At 37.3% G+C, this 15,676-nt stretch overlaps 1 protein-coding gene across 2 annotated transcripts in view; it reads left to right on the forward strand.

Annotated features, from left to right (window-relative positions):
* The window catches only part of adamts3 (ADAM metallopeptidase with thrombospondin type 1 motif, 3), a 160,715-nt gene that overhangs the window by 41,539 nt on the left and 103,500 nt on the right, over window positions 1-15,676 (forward strand). The gene's annotated exons all lie outside the window — the stretch shown is intronic.

A 15,676-nucleotide genomic window follows, 5' to 3' on the forward strand; every position in this document is an offset into this window, starting at 1 on the left:
ATTTCTCATGAAATGTGTTTTCTTGTATAAACATTTTTGTAATCAGGTTGAATGATTGCTAATTATTTGTGTTCTGACTGTAAGCAGCAGCTATTTTCTGCTATTTACCTAAGCTGAAGAAAACAGAGGGAATTATTGTTAATTTTAATTTTTTTTGCAAATAAACAAGAAATGGATGGAGCTAAAACATAATATCAAAAACAAGACACAGATTCCCTCAATAGAAGTGGATTCACAGCACACGTTGTTGCAACCTCAAACATCCATGTTTTTATTGGGATGGATGTTTTTATTTATTATCATGACATAAGCATTTCATGTCAGTCAACATTGATAATTATTGATTAGTTTTTTGTCTTAAATATCTGAAATGCTGCCAAACTGGTTGCCTGATCTTTTCTGTTTTTTATTTTTAAGCAGTTATGAAACATGAAGGCAAAACCTGAAACTGCTGCTGTGCAAGTTACTCAACAGGTTGTTGCTAGGTAACCAAAGAGCGAGTGAGTTGCTAGGTAACCAAAGAACGAGTGAGTTGCTAGGTAACCAAAGAGTGAGTGAGTTAGTTGATATATCCAACCTTGCTGGCCATGAGAGTTTAAGCTAAAGTCTTTCCTCTGCCTTCATTTCCCAGAATGCTATGCGGTTCTGGTTCGGAGTTCAGCAAAATTATTGAACATTTTATCAATCAGACGTATTATCTGTTGATATTGATCATGTGTCTGTTGTGATATCTATTGTTATTGATTTATTGTCCAGCCCTAGATGTATGACAGACCCACCATTGTTTCTATGGCAGAATATGGTGGAGGCAGTATGATGCTGCGGGCCAGTTTTTTTATGAAAATGAAAAGGGAAATGATCTGAGCAGAATAAAGGGTGAACAGAGTTAAATACTAATCATTTATGGAAGAAAACTTGTTAGATTGGGTTACAGTGGAGTGGATTAAATAAAAGCGTTTTTATCTGTTAGCGCGGCCCAGTCAAAGTCCAGAGATTAATCCAATTTGATTTGGAAACTCTGGAAAGACTTGCTGTTCAGATGAATAATGGAAAAAAAACTTCAGTCTTTGACTTTGTAAAATTGGCAGAAACCTACCACAAAAAGTTGTTTTTAAATCGTAAAAAACATAAAATTCACGTATGACATTCTTCTGCTTTAGTTTTTCACTACTTTGTGTTGATAGATGGCCATAAAATGAACTGAACTTTGTAGCTTTGATTATATTTCATAACAATAAGAACAGCATTGTAACTTATAGTCACGGCCATTCATTTACCTTTATCATCACTTTTATTGTCATTACAATAAAAACAACAAAATATTGATAAAAACTTGAACTTCGTAACACCCATGATCACAGTTATGTATGCAGTATCAACGTATTGGGAAAAGCACAGTTTTTCAGATCAGAAAAACTCAATCAGTTGATACTCAGGCTGTAGCGACCCCTGGTGGTGGCAAAATGATACAGTTTTCTCTTTGTTTGCAGTAAAAGGAAAAAATAGCAATCATACTTTTTGTTTGAGGGGCAAAATTCAACTAAAACTAAATCTAAACTCACGAATCCTGATAATGCGCAACCAAGGAATGGAACTGTAGCACAGCAAATGATACAGGAAGTTAGAAAAGTAGTTAAAAGGTATTATTTCTGGTAATTTTGATGTTGTTCAGTAAGACGAATATCCAACACAGAGTTGACTCTGTCTCTCACCAACCTGCTGCATTGTCCATCTGTTAATGTGACTCCATGCCGCCCAGCGTCCACCTCCATCTTCATTCATATACAGAACCAATAAACTGGTTATTACGATGTTATGACATGCAGGATGTGAGTAAATATGTGTTCAATAATCATGAATACAGAACAGCAGGCATTCTTAGTCTTAATGTTTGACTTTCTTCACTTTCATCAAATGTTTTTTTCAGCAAACTATCTGCTGGCAGAACTGTTTGTCCTGATTGCTATTTCCTTCAATTTGTGTGTCCAAAATTATATTTTTCATTTTGCCTTACACCAACAAATGAACTGTAAATTAATGGCAGGTTTATTTATCTCTCAGTTTTCAGTCATCTTAAGCAGACAAAAATTACAACAACATAAAGTAATAATGAGAGAAAAATTATCTGCTACAGTCAATGTCCAATTTTATGGAAACTTGCAATAATTAAACTAAACCAACCGATGTTCTTCATTTAATTATTTATTTTTATTGGACTTTATTTGAAAAGGCATACACCTAACATGAAGTCCTCAGTTTACGTTTCTTTTTAAGACTCAAAATGATTCTGTTAGCATTAAAAATCTGATACACAATTTCTGCTTTTGAGAAAACTAATTTTCATATGAGTCTGTTCAAACTAGCCTTTTAATTAGCCACATGCTAACCAATATTTGGTTAGTCTGATGTGAAACAACAGAAATTATTATTTAGGGAAGTTGTGCACAAAGTAAATAATTTAGCAAATCTTTCTCTTACAGACTAATTCTGCCAATAATGCTCTGCATCATTAGCAACTCGCTGTGTGTTTCATGTTAGTCTGTTTTTAGTTTCTTTTTAACAATATGAAGCTAACATGCTGTTGCAGCACACAGAAGCTCAGCCCCATTATTTATCACTGCCTGATCGATCACTTTTCTTAACCTGCCTCTGGGAAATGAATGGAGGCAAACGAAGGAAAACATGTTCAAAACCCAAACAGCGTACGCTTCCTTCTAAGTGAAAATGGAGGAACAGTAGATTAAAGGGTTAACGTGGTGTGTGATTGATGCTGTGGGAGATTATGACCGTAAGGCACCGCCGCCATGGCTGTGGGATTATTTTCTCTGCTCCCCCCTGGGATGTTTAGTGTTGATTGGATTTCTTACCTTTCACCAGCTCAGTTTCTGTCGGAGGATTGTTGAATTGATTTTATGGCTCTCCTGTTGGCCGTGACACCAGATCTGTAATTCATCCTTTTCCTTATCATCTGCTGCTGTGATCCTGAAGCTAAACACACAAACGGACCTCAAGAAAACATATTTAATCCACCACAGCCCAAAGGTGGATGAATGGAAACAGATATAATGAACAGATATCTTTACGTGAGTATAGGCAAAGATATTTTTAGCAGTAGAGATGCTGCACTATTAGTCTTCTTTGCTTAGCAACAGCAGCTGAGCTTCTATTACAAATGTTCAGAAAACGTAGTTGATAGTTGATATTCTGCTATCATTGAAAAAACACAATTTTGCAATTGTTGTATTCCCATTACATAAGAAATAAACTAAAATCACACGTAAATAAGTTTGTTCATGTGATAAGTCATTAAAAAACATGCAGCACTGGTCGTTTATGTGCAGAAAAGATTTTCAAAATAATAATAATTTTGATACAGCAGAAAAACCACCTGATACTAGCACAAAACGTTGTATAGAAAAACATGACATCTTTTAAAAACTGAGAAGCTAATTTGTTTTCGTAATTGGAATTTGTGCAATTATATGATAAATGGAAACACAGTTAGTGTTCACAATAACCTGTTTTCGCCAATTCGCTGATATAGATAGTTTAATTTTTACTGGGGCTTTATTTTGAGTAAATTGTTCCTTTTTAAGCTATAGAGCATATTGGGAAGCTAGCAGATTCTGTTTCTTACAATCGTTCTGGATGCTGAGCCTTGTGTGTGGTCAGGATGCTGTGTTTGTTTTGGCATCTTCACTTCCTGTTGTGAGGCTTGAGGGTCAGGCTGAAGCTGCTGGGCCATTCAGCAGCAGAGCGCGTCCAGTTCGCCACAAGCAGAACCGTTTCCTGAAAAAGCAGCTAAAGTTTCTTCATTATACCTCCAAAACATTGGCTCAACAAAACCAGGATAAACGATCAATTTAATTGTGTTTATGGTATCTCATTGTTTCTGTTGGAAGCCCAGATGTGATGAATTTAAGTGGAAGCATCTCCTTAATGCCTGATATGGACCCAGAACTGGAGTCATATTTCTGAAATTACATATTTTTTATTTTGATTAGTTGGATGACACACGATTTTGTTAAAATATGTTCAGATTCATAAGGTATACCTTGCTAATTTGTTCAGAACAAATGTCTTTGTGGTTATAAGCAATTAATCAAATAAAGACGGGTTTGATCATTTCCATTCCGATAATGAACATTTTTGAAGGGCAATTCTGTTTACACAATCCATTTCATTTATGGTTTTGGTTGTCTGACTTTTATCTGTTCATTTTCATACCATTTTTATTTTATTGTCAGATTCAAGTTATTTCTGTGACCACTGTGGGTTTTTCTTTCATTAAGCAAAGGGCACCAATTTTGTCCAGGAGTGTGTTTGGTTGAAAACTTTTAAATCAGAGGATTACTGTCACTCATTCATTCTCTTATCCGCAGTACGATCTTCATATGAAGGGACAGATGACGTTTGCATTATGCAGGTTTCTCTGTCATAAATCAAGGAAATATAAATTCAGCCACTTACTTGCTTTACTAGTAGTCTTCAGTCTTCTACTATAACAGTGTCTGGACATTTAGTAGTTCTTCTTGGTACAATTGATGCAGTTCAATCAAACTAACTGGTTTCCTGGCACACATCCAGTTTTAAATATAGTTCTCAAACTTTTAACTCTGCTGCGGTTGGAGTCCTTTCATTAGCTTGATGCTAGCTTATTTTATTTATTACAAAACCTGTTTGTTTGTTTGTTTTAAACACCTGGGCATGTGTCAGGAAACCAACAGATTAAATAAACAGCCAATTCTGCTAATAAAATTATCATGACATTCATCTTTCTTCTGACTGTATGAAAACTTATGACCTGTTTCTGTTTGGTAGGTCTCGAACCAAAAGTTCTCCACTTTCTGAACATCTAGTTGTGTTTTCCTTGCATGTGTTGCAGCTGAATGAATAATTTCACCTTTGAAACTGCAGGTTGTGAGAAAAGCTGGGATGTTTTTGTTCGTGTATCTCAGAGCCCCATCGACTGTTTTTATTGTTCATTGAAAGCAGTTATTGTTGTGGTTTGAAGTCAGAAACCTGCAGCAGGATCTGAGATGCACGTTGAAGTTTAGTTCGTCCTTTGATCAAAGTCAAAAGACCAGAAAACTTAAAAATAAACCTCAATAAATTTGAGCCTTTTGATCTGGATTTAATCTCTGGACCTGGTTAATGTTTCACCTCAACACCAGAACCTTCTCTGCTGCTTTGACTGAGTTTTGATCAAGCCAGTTGGATTTACTGTATTTTGTTTCAATCAGTGTCACAAATTTATCAAAACCTAATATGAACTACAAATGTATTGTTTTTCCTGTTGAATTACTTATAACACACCATTTAATCTTAATCAACTTTAACCAGAAAAGTTAATCAGGGATTATTAATACATTATTTACATGTTTTTTCTAAATGAGCAAAATTAGACTTTCATATTCCAAAAAAAGGAAGGATTGTTTCTTTGCTGTCAAATCTCAGAGTCAGAGGTAAGAGTATTGTTTTAATGTACAGTGGATTATTCCCACAATGATTTATGTGTAAATTTTTAAGCACTAATCTGCACAAAAATATTAACTATTCTCTAAGAACCGAAAAATGTGACAGATGTTGCAATTTTGTTCCAAAGAAATGCTGTGTTTTGAACGTTTGTACATGGATCAAATAGGATCAGATTCGTCTCTCCATCCATCTGAGTCAGAGCTGAAGAGCAGCGTTGTGTTTAGCATCGTTACCTTGCAGCAACAAGGTTCCTGGTTTGTATCCCTGCTCTTGTTCTTCCGGTACAGGTAATCAGGTTTCCTTCTGCGCTACAAGAACTGAACTCTGCATTCACACCAGCCCCGTTTAGTTCACTGTAATCAAACTCTGGTTTGTTCATCTAGAAAGCCTGGTTCGTTTGGTGAGGTGTGAATACTTAATCAGACCAAAAAAGTGAACTCTGGTCCACCTACAAATCTCGGTCTTGGTTCTGTTGAAGTGAACTCTGGTGCTGTTTAAATGCATGTGAACACCAAGCAGACCGGAAACCACTCCAGAAGTAGGAAGTAGACTGCCGCACAGGGCATCTTGGGTAAATACAACTAAAACAAACACGTAAGCCTAGCATTAGTGGAAGAAATGCCTTGTGTTTGAACAGAGCATTAAATTAAAATAAATATCAGTTTTTTGACTTCATTTCACAGCCTCAGGACATTATTCTGGCTAAACAGACATCAGAAAGTTAAAAACTGAGACCCCAAAGATAAAACCGTATGAAACCTTTAGATTGCAGCATGGAAAACTGGATCCTCAGACTCTGAGATGGTGACCTCAGCTGTGGGAACCGTGCCGTTAGCAGGTCACACCAGAGAGAAACTCTACCTCCTGTTTATGCAACAGGAATCTAAGCAAATAATTCTCCAGATCTCTCCTTTATTTTGGCAGTTTTTCCTCTGAAGCGTGTAGAAACAAGATTCTGAAGACACTCCTGGAAGGAAAAACAGTCGGGAACATTTTTTGTTTTCCTATAAAACACATTTCTGTAGCAGAGGTACCAAAGAAAGCAGATGTAAGCAGGAAGGATTACACTGCTGAGGTGATAATAATCATCCTAAACATTGTTTCTTTGCAAAGCTGTCGAAGATCAACAGTTTGATTCTTTGGACAGATTTATATCTGAAAGTACTGCCACTGATATTTAATAGTGTTTATTTATTTTTAGTTTTTATTTAAGTTTCTGCTGCATCTGTTTCTGTTCTGTGAGGAAAAGCGTTTTTATATTCCTTGATGTACAGCTATTGTTTGAACTGCATAGCTACTCTTTGTGGTCACAAACTGTAATATTTTATACTACTTTCTACTTTCACCAGATGCAGGTAAAAATTTCTTGGATTTGATAGATATTATTAATATTTAGACACACCCCTCCGAGTGCAGAGGGCCACATAAAAAGCTACGGTGCGCCATGTTCTGCCCCAGGCCTTCAGTTTGACACCTGTGGCTTAAGGTGTAGGAAACAATTCAGGCAAACAGGAAAAAAATATAAAAATGTAGTTTTTAGGAACTTTACTGTGCCTAAATTAGCTACTAACAGAAGAAAACGTTTTTTCTTGTTGGTGTATTTAATTAATCAAGAATACAGGAAGGAATGAAGAGTAAAATGTTACAGGAATGCGATTTACTGCCTAAATTCTCCTGTTTCTTTTCATCGAAGGGAAATGAATGATTTCCACCTGAATATGAACGTCTGCACCATAAACTCCATTCTGTGGCCAGATCTTTGTGTCATTTGTTCTGTTTCTGTGGAGCCGTTCAACGTTTCCTCTCTGACTCTGGAGCGAGTTCAGAGTTTAAAAGCATTGAACCAGTTCCTGTGTAAATCCTTCGGAGGCCTCTGGCTTCTGAAAATGAACGCTCCAGGACAGCATCCAGGCTGAATCGAAGTCGTAAAGTCGGTGGATGATGGAGTCTGAGCAGCTGTTTCCAGCAGATTCAGACATGAGGTTTTTTTTCCAGAGTCTGGCTGGAGTCGATGCCAGAGAGACCAAGACGGAGAGCGTTCTCTCATTGGTTGGATGTTGGAGGAGATGAGCAGATAGAGCATGATGGATGAGTCAGAAGTTACATATCTGAAATCTGATCATAAAAGACCAAAGCTGCCTAATGTCACTGCTTCAATGCTGTGTATAAACAGGTTTTCATGTTTCCAGTAGCAAACACCTAAAATTCTGGGTGTCAGTTTTAGTTTTTACTGGTTGGATGAAGAGGCCAGTAGGAGCGGAGTGCACTTTCTCCAGAAAGCTGCAAACTCTGCAAGGCGACAGCTAAAATTTCAAACTAATTGTCTTTGCTTTCCTGAGCTCCATTTAATGAACAGCTTGTGTTCTGAGCCAGGTTGATAAATGCAAATGAATCCTCAGTAGCAGCTAATGGCTTTTCTTAATCCACACCTAGCTGCGCTGACTGACTCACCGTGGGGAATGTAAAACCGCGTTGCTCTGAACTTCAGACATGATTCAACTCGACAATGAGCTCATAAAGGAACACATCAGAGTCCAGTTTCTATCAAACCGAGCCACGCTTCGACTCAGTGTGTGTCGACAGGAGCAGAAAATTATTTCTATAATTTCAAAACATTCAAGGTTAGCAGGTGTTTTGCTGGATTGTTAGTGAGGATGGCTTCTCTTAGATATAGTGAGCAGGTAGTTGTAACTGTGTGACCCCATTAGGAATGTGTGAGGCGCCAGCTTTGAGTTCCTCAGTGAATTGTGAGCATCTCCTGTGTGAGTCTCTGAACGCGTCCTCCTCTCGTCTCCTCAGTCATGCCAGTCACGCCTCCACCTGAATCTGCTCTCTCTGTTTGCATCACAAGCCGGCGGATTAAGCAGATATTTTCCAGGTTGCATCACATCTTCAGAAGTACGAACCCCGCATGCGCCTGATGAGCTCTTTCCATCTTAAACCTGCTGATAATTAGCCGCTCCACACAAAGCCAAGAATCTGGAGGAGGATGGAAAAGACCTTGAGTGTTGTGCAACATCCTGATTTAAAAAAAAGAAAAAGGCTTGCTTAACTCTCATCTAATATGCTTTGTTTGTTTTCCAAAAGTCTTCTGGCAGCTGACTGGTGCATCTTTTTTTTCCTTTCTGTCCATCCAGTCTGCAGCAGAAAACCAGATGTTTTAAATTCTTCCTCCTTGTTGCGATCATACATCTGTTCTGTCTTTTACAGACGGCACTGTCTCCATCTGTAAGATGGAGAATGTGCTGTTGCAACATTTTTGGTTTTCTTCGCCAACATCTTTGCGTTGTGTAAGAATGTGAACGCTGCAGGAACTAGGAATCGGAGAAGCTGGCCAGTGGCAGGGATTCTGTGGTGGAGTTATGTATTTTGAGGTTTTGCTGGTTTTGTTTAAACTTTATGCCTGAAAACATTGATGATTGAGGCAAAACAGATGTTTTAAACACTGAAAATATGAGTTAAAAGCTGCAAAAACAAAATCTTCCCAACCTTTCACTGCTCAGCAAGAGATAGGAGCTTGCTTTAAGTCGATAATTACTTGGTTTTGATAAACTGGTGGATTTATTTTACTTGTAACAAGGCATTTTTGCTGCATCTTGCTGAAAAGGTACTTATAAGTTAGTTTAGTTTTATTTCAAGTGTAACAAGATATTTGGACTGGAAACTAGACCAAAAATACTTTGTAATATTTTGTGTTTTTGCAGTGTAGACATACATTAACTTTTCAAAATCTTTTACAACCGCAGACTTGCATGTTTTTCATTAAGATTTGATGTGATGGATAAACACAAAGAACATTTTTTAAATATTATTTTAACCACATATGATTGTATTTACTAATTATGTGACTTCTGAAGGTAACTGGTTACACTAGATTTTATTTTGGGGTATCAGAATAGAAATTTCTGGAAACTAATGCACTTTGCAAAGTTCAGAAACTATAAATTGAGTTTGTCTTATTTGCAGCCATCCCACAAGCAAAAAACGATGGTGTCCCAGAAGGGTCATGAAAATGCAAAAACCACAATGGAAGTTGAGCTAACTTCTGTTTTAGCATAAAAGACGTTTCATCAACGAGGCAGTTTGAAGTGCTTCACATAACAGAGATAAATCATGGATGAGTTGCTCCAGATCTTGCTAAAACTTTAGGTCTTTAATCCCAGAAATGTTCTTCAGGTGACAGAAGACCAACTTTATAACTGACTTTATGTGACTCTGAAGGTTCAGCTCTGAGTCCATCACTAAACCTCTAATAACTTTTCACATAACTTCTGTTGTGGTTTTTGTTATTGAATTTTTCCTTTTGCATTTTCATCCTTTACCTTCTGGGCCACCGTAGGAAACAATGAGTATATGAAAACACAACCAGGTATTTCTGTCTCTCCAGTGAAAAGCTCAGAAACTGCAGACGGAATCATTGAAGAAACCCTGAAATTTTCGGTGCAGGTCTGAGTTTGTTTGGGTATTTTTTTCCTGCCCTGCTCGTTATCAGGAACTCGACCTTGAGTTGCGCAACAGCAGCAGCTGAACGCTCTCCAGGCAGGTTCGTCTCCTCAGTCAGTACATTGCATTCCCATCCAGAACCAGCACAGTCTGAATTGTTATTATGATTCGCTATGTTTGGCCATGATGGAGAATTAAACACAAAATGAACACTAATAATAATTTAAGAGAGCCTCCCATCCATATTCAACCATAGAGAATAGAAAACCATCTCTCTCATCTGCCATTTCTTGAAGGATATTTTCTCTTTGGTATTTCTGAATCATGACCTCTGACCTTAACAAAGTGAAGCATGCAGTGCTGAAATGTTGCTCTGGTCATTATGTGACCTCCTGGATGAAGCATCAAGCTGGTTTGGGACTAATTTCTTCTCCTGTGAAGGTTCTCCATTTCCACAGTGACTTACTGAAGTCTGAGAGCTTTTAAAATGACTTTGTAACATTTTCCAGACTGATAGATGTTTGTGAATTTCTCATCTGTTTCTGAAGTGTGATGGATGACTTGTTGCTTTTTGAGATATTGTTGTTTCATTTGTATCAGAAAAGCTCTATGAAAGGGTTTTATTTTTCTTTTTGTCCAGTCTGGAAGTAATCAGGTCTGGATTTGCCAAGTGAAAATCACCCAAAAAGATTATGGCTAATTATAGTTAATGCAGGATTTAGCAATGGGGCCAATTCCACACATGGACAGCTGGTTTCCCTTAATAAATGACATATTCATTTAGAAACTGTTTGTTTTTAAGTGTGGCTAAAAAGTTAAACTTTACAGATCTTTATGTGCTAATATGAACATCAGATAAATTTATTCTTGTAAAAGTAATTCTGTAATATTATCTCTGCATTTCCGGTTTGTTTACTAAATGCATTGGAAACTGCTGAGACAAACTGGAATTCAAGGAAGCGGTGAGGAGGCTCCGCCAGACCTTTAAGTTTCTATTTTAAGAGTCTGGCATCATGGATTCTGCGTAGGTTTTCTAACTGCTAATGCAGAAACAAACAGGACAGAAAACATCCTGTGTGTAGGTGAAAACAGACTCCATTCATAAACGTCCACCTCCCTTCATCTCTGGCAGCCATTATTCACTTCACGCTTTTATATCGGTTTGTTATCAGCTGTTTTTTGGAAGGGGAAGCAGTCCGCTGCTCAGCCGGCGTTCAGCGATGACATTGGGTTGTTTGTTCTGGGACAGAAAAAAAAAACACAGATGCAGGTCATGAAAATATATAGAACTACCTGAGAGGAAATACAGTAACGTTTTCTTCCAGAAAGTGGGTTTGGAGCCTGTTATGAATGGAGCCTAAGTTTCTCTGCATGTTGTAGGTGAGCGACCCAAACAAGGCCCGGCGTTGTTCGCTGCAGGCTGCATTTCTGCCACTTCTGACTGGCCTCAGGCTCCTGGCTCAACAACAGATAAGCAGGCTGCCACCAGAAAGAGAAGCCATTCAAATGTAAACAGGCTGCCTTAAAGAGTGCCTTTAAAAATCACATTTTATTTAATAATCTGGCAAATTGTTTGCATTTTATTTTGGCAATATTTAAGAACACTGTTAAAGATGTTTAAGGTGCTTAAAACAAAATTAATTGCTTGCTGCAGTTGCATAATCAATCAATCAAGTTTATTTGTAGAACATATTTTAGCAATAAGGCAGTTTAAAATGCTTTCCATCGTGAAAACAAAAAAAGTCACATCATACAGTCAACAGTTGTGAAAACCAACATCAGACGTTACATTTTATCAAGTTCCATCGTTAAAATCATCAATACATATCAAATACGTTGGTTAGTGTTTCATATTTCATGGTTCAAAGCAACTCTAACCATGGGCTTAAAGGAACTCAGTGTTTCGGATGTTTTGCAGTTTTCTGGAAGTTTGTTCCAGAAAACCTTCTTTGTGACGGCACTTGGATAAATTTAATGTTCCGGTTGTTGATTTTTGTGTTTTTATAAAGCTCCAATTCATCATAGAGATAATCTAAAGATATATTCTTGCTGTGTAGAATTTAAATCGTGAATTTGAATCCAACACAATTCTGCCTGAGCCCGCAGGCATTGTGTCGGAGCCTGGTCCGAACCCAAAGTAAACCCGCCATATTATTTAAGATTTTACTGATTTTGTTTTTAGAGCACCATGTGAGGAAGCGTGTAACTTCCCCAGTAGGTGTATTTTTACTACACTGTGCTTATTTTTAATTGGGTAATTTTATTATGACGTATCTCTACTCTTACTTGAGTAAAATGTTTAGTTTCTCTGCCCATTTCTGATTAAAAGTACTTTTTGAATTTACTCATGTTGTCTTTATCCGAGTGACGTAGGTGTGAGGACAAAAAAAGAAAGAAAACCCAAATATTAAGGGTTCCTGTTGCTGTATGCACTAAACCGAATTCACCTTCATTTTTTTCCTCCACCGTGAATCGAGGTGCAGAAGTGAAGAGTCTCACCAACAGAGTTAACTTTGCAGGTTACACACAGAAAACTCGTCCTCAGGCAATCACGAGTAAAAGAAAATAGTTTATTTATTAAAACAGAGACTGTACGCAGTGGTTGGCTGCCTTAATATTTCATGTGTTCTGAAAGTGAATCTGTAAAGTTTTAGCCTGAATTAAAGAGCCAGAAGTGTGACAGGATCATTGTCACAGTTTCTAATGTTCCAGTCATTTTAAAGTTCTCACATAATTTTTAGATTAAAGTTTGAATTAACTTCGACTGACGGCTTAGACACAGAGACAAAGCTTCATGTTTTAAATAATTTTCTTCATCAGTGGCCAGATGGAACAAAAAAAAAAAAAACAACATTTCAATTCTGTTACATCAGTGAACTTAACCATTGATCTGCTTTTAGTGTTTGAGGAATAATTTCCTATGGACTGAGATGAATTGTTCAGATTTTACTGTATTTCTTTAAATGTCCTGATGTTCTTCACTGATTGTCTTTGCTTGCTTAAAATAACACTCATCATTATCGTTGCCCTTTTCCAATCACAAAGCGTTATTCCTGACAGGGAAGCATTAAATGCCAAACTAATCAGAAACAACAGCTTCCTGCCTAATATTTTGTGCTGCTGCTGAGAATCATAAAGACACAGAAAAAAACTGCCCAGTTTTTATTGTTCCTGGATTCTTAGAAATCTTCCTGGTTTCTGGTGTTTTCACCAGGTCATATTTAATATCCGATACAGTCCATATCTGCAGTCTCTGGCTTCTTTTTACCCTGATATTTGAAATCCCTGATCACAGAGCGAAGCTTTGACCCAGTTAGCCTCCGCCCTGTACTTTGCTTTATACTCGTCTCCTGTGAGGTTAAATTGATTCTGAGGCCTTTTCTTGTTTTCGCTCACCTGATGCTGTCGGTAAACTTCCTGGTTGAAAGATGTAGAGTTGCTCTTACCGCTGAGTTGCATCACTTCTCTCCCCTTATCCTATCTTCTCTTTTTACACATTCAGTTCCTCACTTTGATTCTCCTCCTCATGCCAACTGGAGTGCGAAGAATTAAGGAAATGCAGCTTTAGCAAACATTTGAGAGTTTTCAACAGACATCTATAAATATGAGCGATGATTATAAACTAAGCTTGAATCTGCAGCTGTAAATTCCAACTGATGATGAGTAATGTTTTTCTCTACAGTTCACATATTCACATATTTCCTATGAGTCTTTTTATTTTTAGTAAAGTGTTAATCTTACTTCCTCCCCATTTACTGGTACCCCTGGTAGGAACCCTTAACATGAAAGTTTCCTTTAATTTTCACTCTGAAATGTTTGCTGCAGTTCTCTAACTCAGAATTCTGGATATACTGTATATATATATATATATACTGCATATATATATACAGTATATGCAAATAAATTGGATCACTGTATGCTAAAGTTAATTGTGTTTTAAGATAATTGTGATTGCATTTCTGTGCCATGTAAATGTATTCAGCAGCAAAGCTTAATCTTTCTGGCACTTACCAACTTTCCAGAATCCTATAGCAACTATTAAAAAAAACAACTTTACTAGCAACAAATCTAGCTACTGTATTTGTGTTGTTAGAGACTTCAGCAACATGTGACAGTCTCACAGTCGTCCTGCACTGCTGCTCATCAAACTTTGATGTAAATATAATTTTAATGCTTTTCTTGTCCTTGACTCAGTTGTCGTTCCCTAAAATAACAGTAAAATATAGCTAGCATTTCCACTGGTGCTTTTTGGATAAATTAGACCTTCTACTCAATTGGATTTATGTGGTAATAGTTAAGGTGGAGCATTAGTTCTAAAGTTATTTCATAAAGTTAAATTGAATTTGTTTTTGTACTCACATTCTGTCTGTATTTTACTCAGCATATTCTTGCTTTTTGGCTAAAATATTTATTGCTGCAGATACAGGAGTTTTGCTGAACTTTTTAAGTTGCTCTCTAACATTGAATGTCATTGCGTTAGCTTGTAATGTTAGCGCAGCTAGCCTGTGTCAAAATGTAACATTTGTTTTTTCCTGTGTGCCTGCCTCATGGAAAATGTAACTCCAAGCAGTGCTGTTATTTCACTCATCAGCTGAACAGGGTCTCATGTTTTTCTTTCTTGTACTTTTCATGTTAGCAGATTTTAAAACTTTTACCTCTTTGAAGAGCTGAGTGGCTAGCAGGAGGTCAGGAACTGAGTGTCTGTTTTTGCAGAACTACCGTTGAAAGAAGTGCAAAAATGTGGGTAAATGAGGTTAGTTTTCATATACTTTGATGCAAAGAGTATCTAAATAATAAAACTTTTTAGTATCGACTATATCAAAGGATGGCTTATGTTTGACAACACTGGTGTCAAAGCGTGTTTATTCCCTCAGGCAAACAGAAAGTCGTGGATTACTAAAAATAAAATTCATATAAATCTTTTTATATGTTTTACTTTAAAAATCAGAGGAAAGATAAACTTTCCAGATAATTAAACTAAGATTTGCATTAGATTAAAGGGAACCCTCCTGCTCGGAATCAAACTGCCTTTTACCTTTGCAGTGAAAGTCCCATAACTGATTTTGTTAGCTAAGGAAACCAAGAGCTAGGAATCATTAGCTCTACTTTAATATAATTCCCAGTAGGAGGTTGAGTGTTGGCTTCAAATTTATGCCCTAAAACCTCACAGGAGCCTGTTTAGTGATTTAAAAGCGCAGGTGGGCCACAGAGAAAGCACGTAGACACACACGCAGCTTTTTAACGCTTAGCAGCGCCGAACCGCAGCGCCGCATGGCGCAGAGGCCGGCTGCTTCGTCCAGCATCTTTTTGTCCTCTTGTGGTGCGCTGCTGGTACTTAGGCTGCATTGTTGGTCCCGTCAGCACCCATTTTCATCTCTATTGAGAAATGAGCAAAGAGAAACGGACAAAGCGTTAGCCTCGGTCATAAAATCCAGGGTAATTATTCTTGGTTTTATGTGCAATAGGAAGTTAAATTCCCTTATGTGAAGCAGTAAATTGCCTGCATTAAATCACCTGCAGGCTTGGAGGATCTTGGTGTAGAAACAAGACATTAGCTTCTGGTATGGTTTATATTTGCTACGTCTTTTATACCTGGTGAGTTAATTGCTCATTTATCGGGTTGCTAGTCTCATAAGGGGGATAAAAATACACAAAGTGGCTCTTAAAAGGGCACTTTTGTTTTTGTGAGAGATGCAATGTATGATTTTAAAACTTTTTCACTAAATAAACTTTGTCTTTCCTACTTGGAAGCCAA

This window comes from Xiphophorus couchianus, chromosome 12 (assembly GCF_001444195.1).
Source record: "Xiphophorus couchianus chromosome 12, X_couchianus-1.0, whole genome shotgun sequence".
NCBI classification, from domain to species: Eukaryota; Metazoa; Chordata; class Actinopteri; order Cyprinodontiformes; family Poeciliidae; genus Xiphophorus; species Xiphophorus couchianus.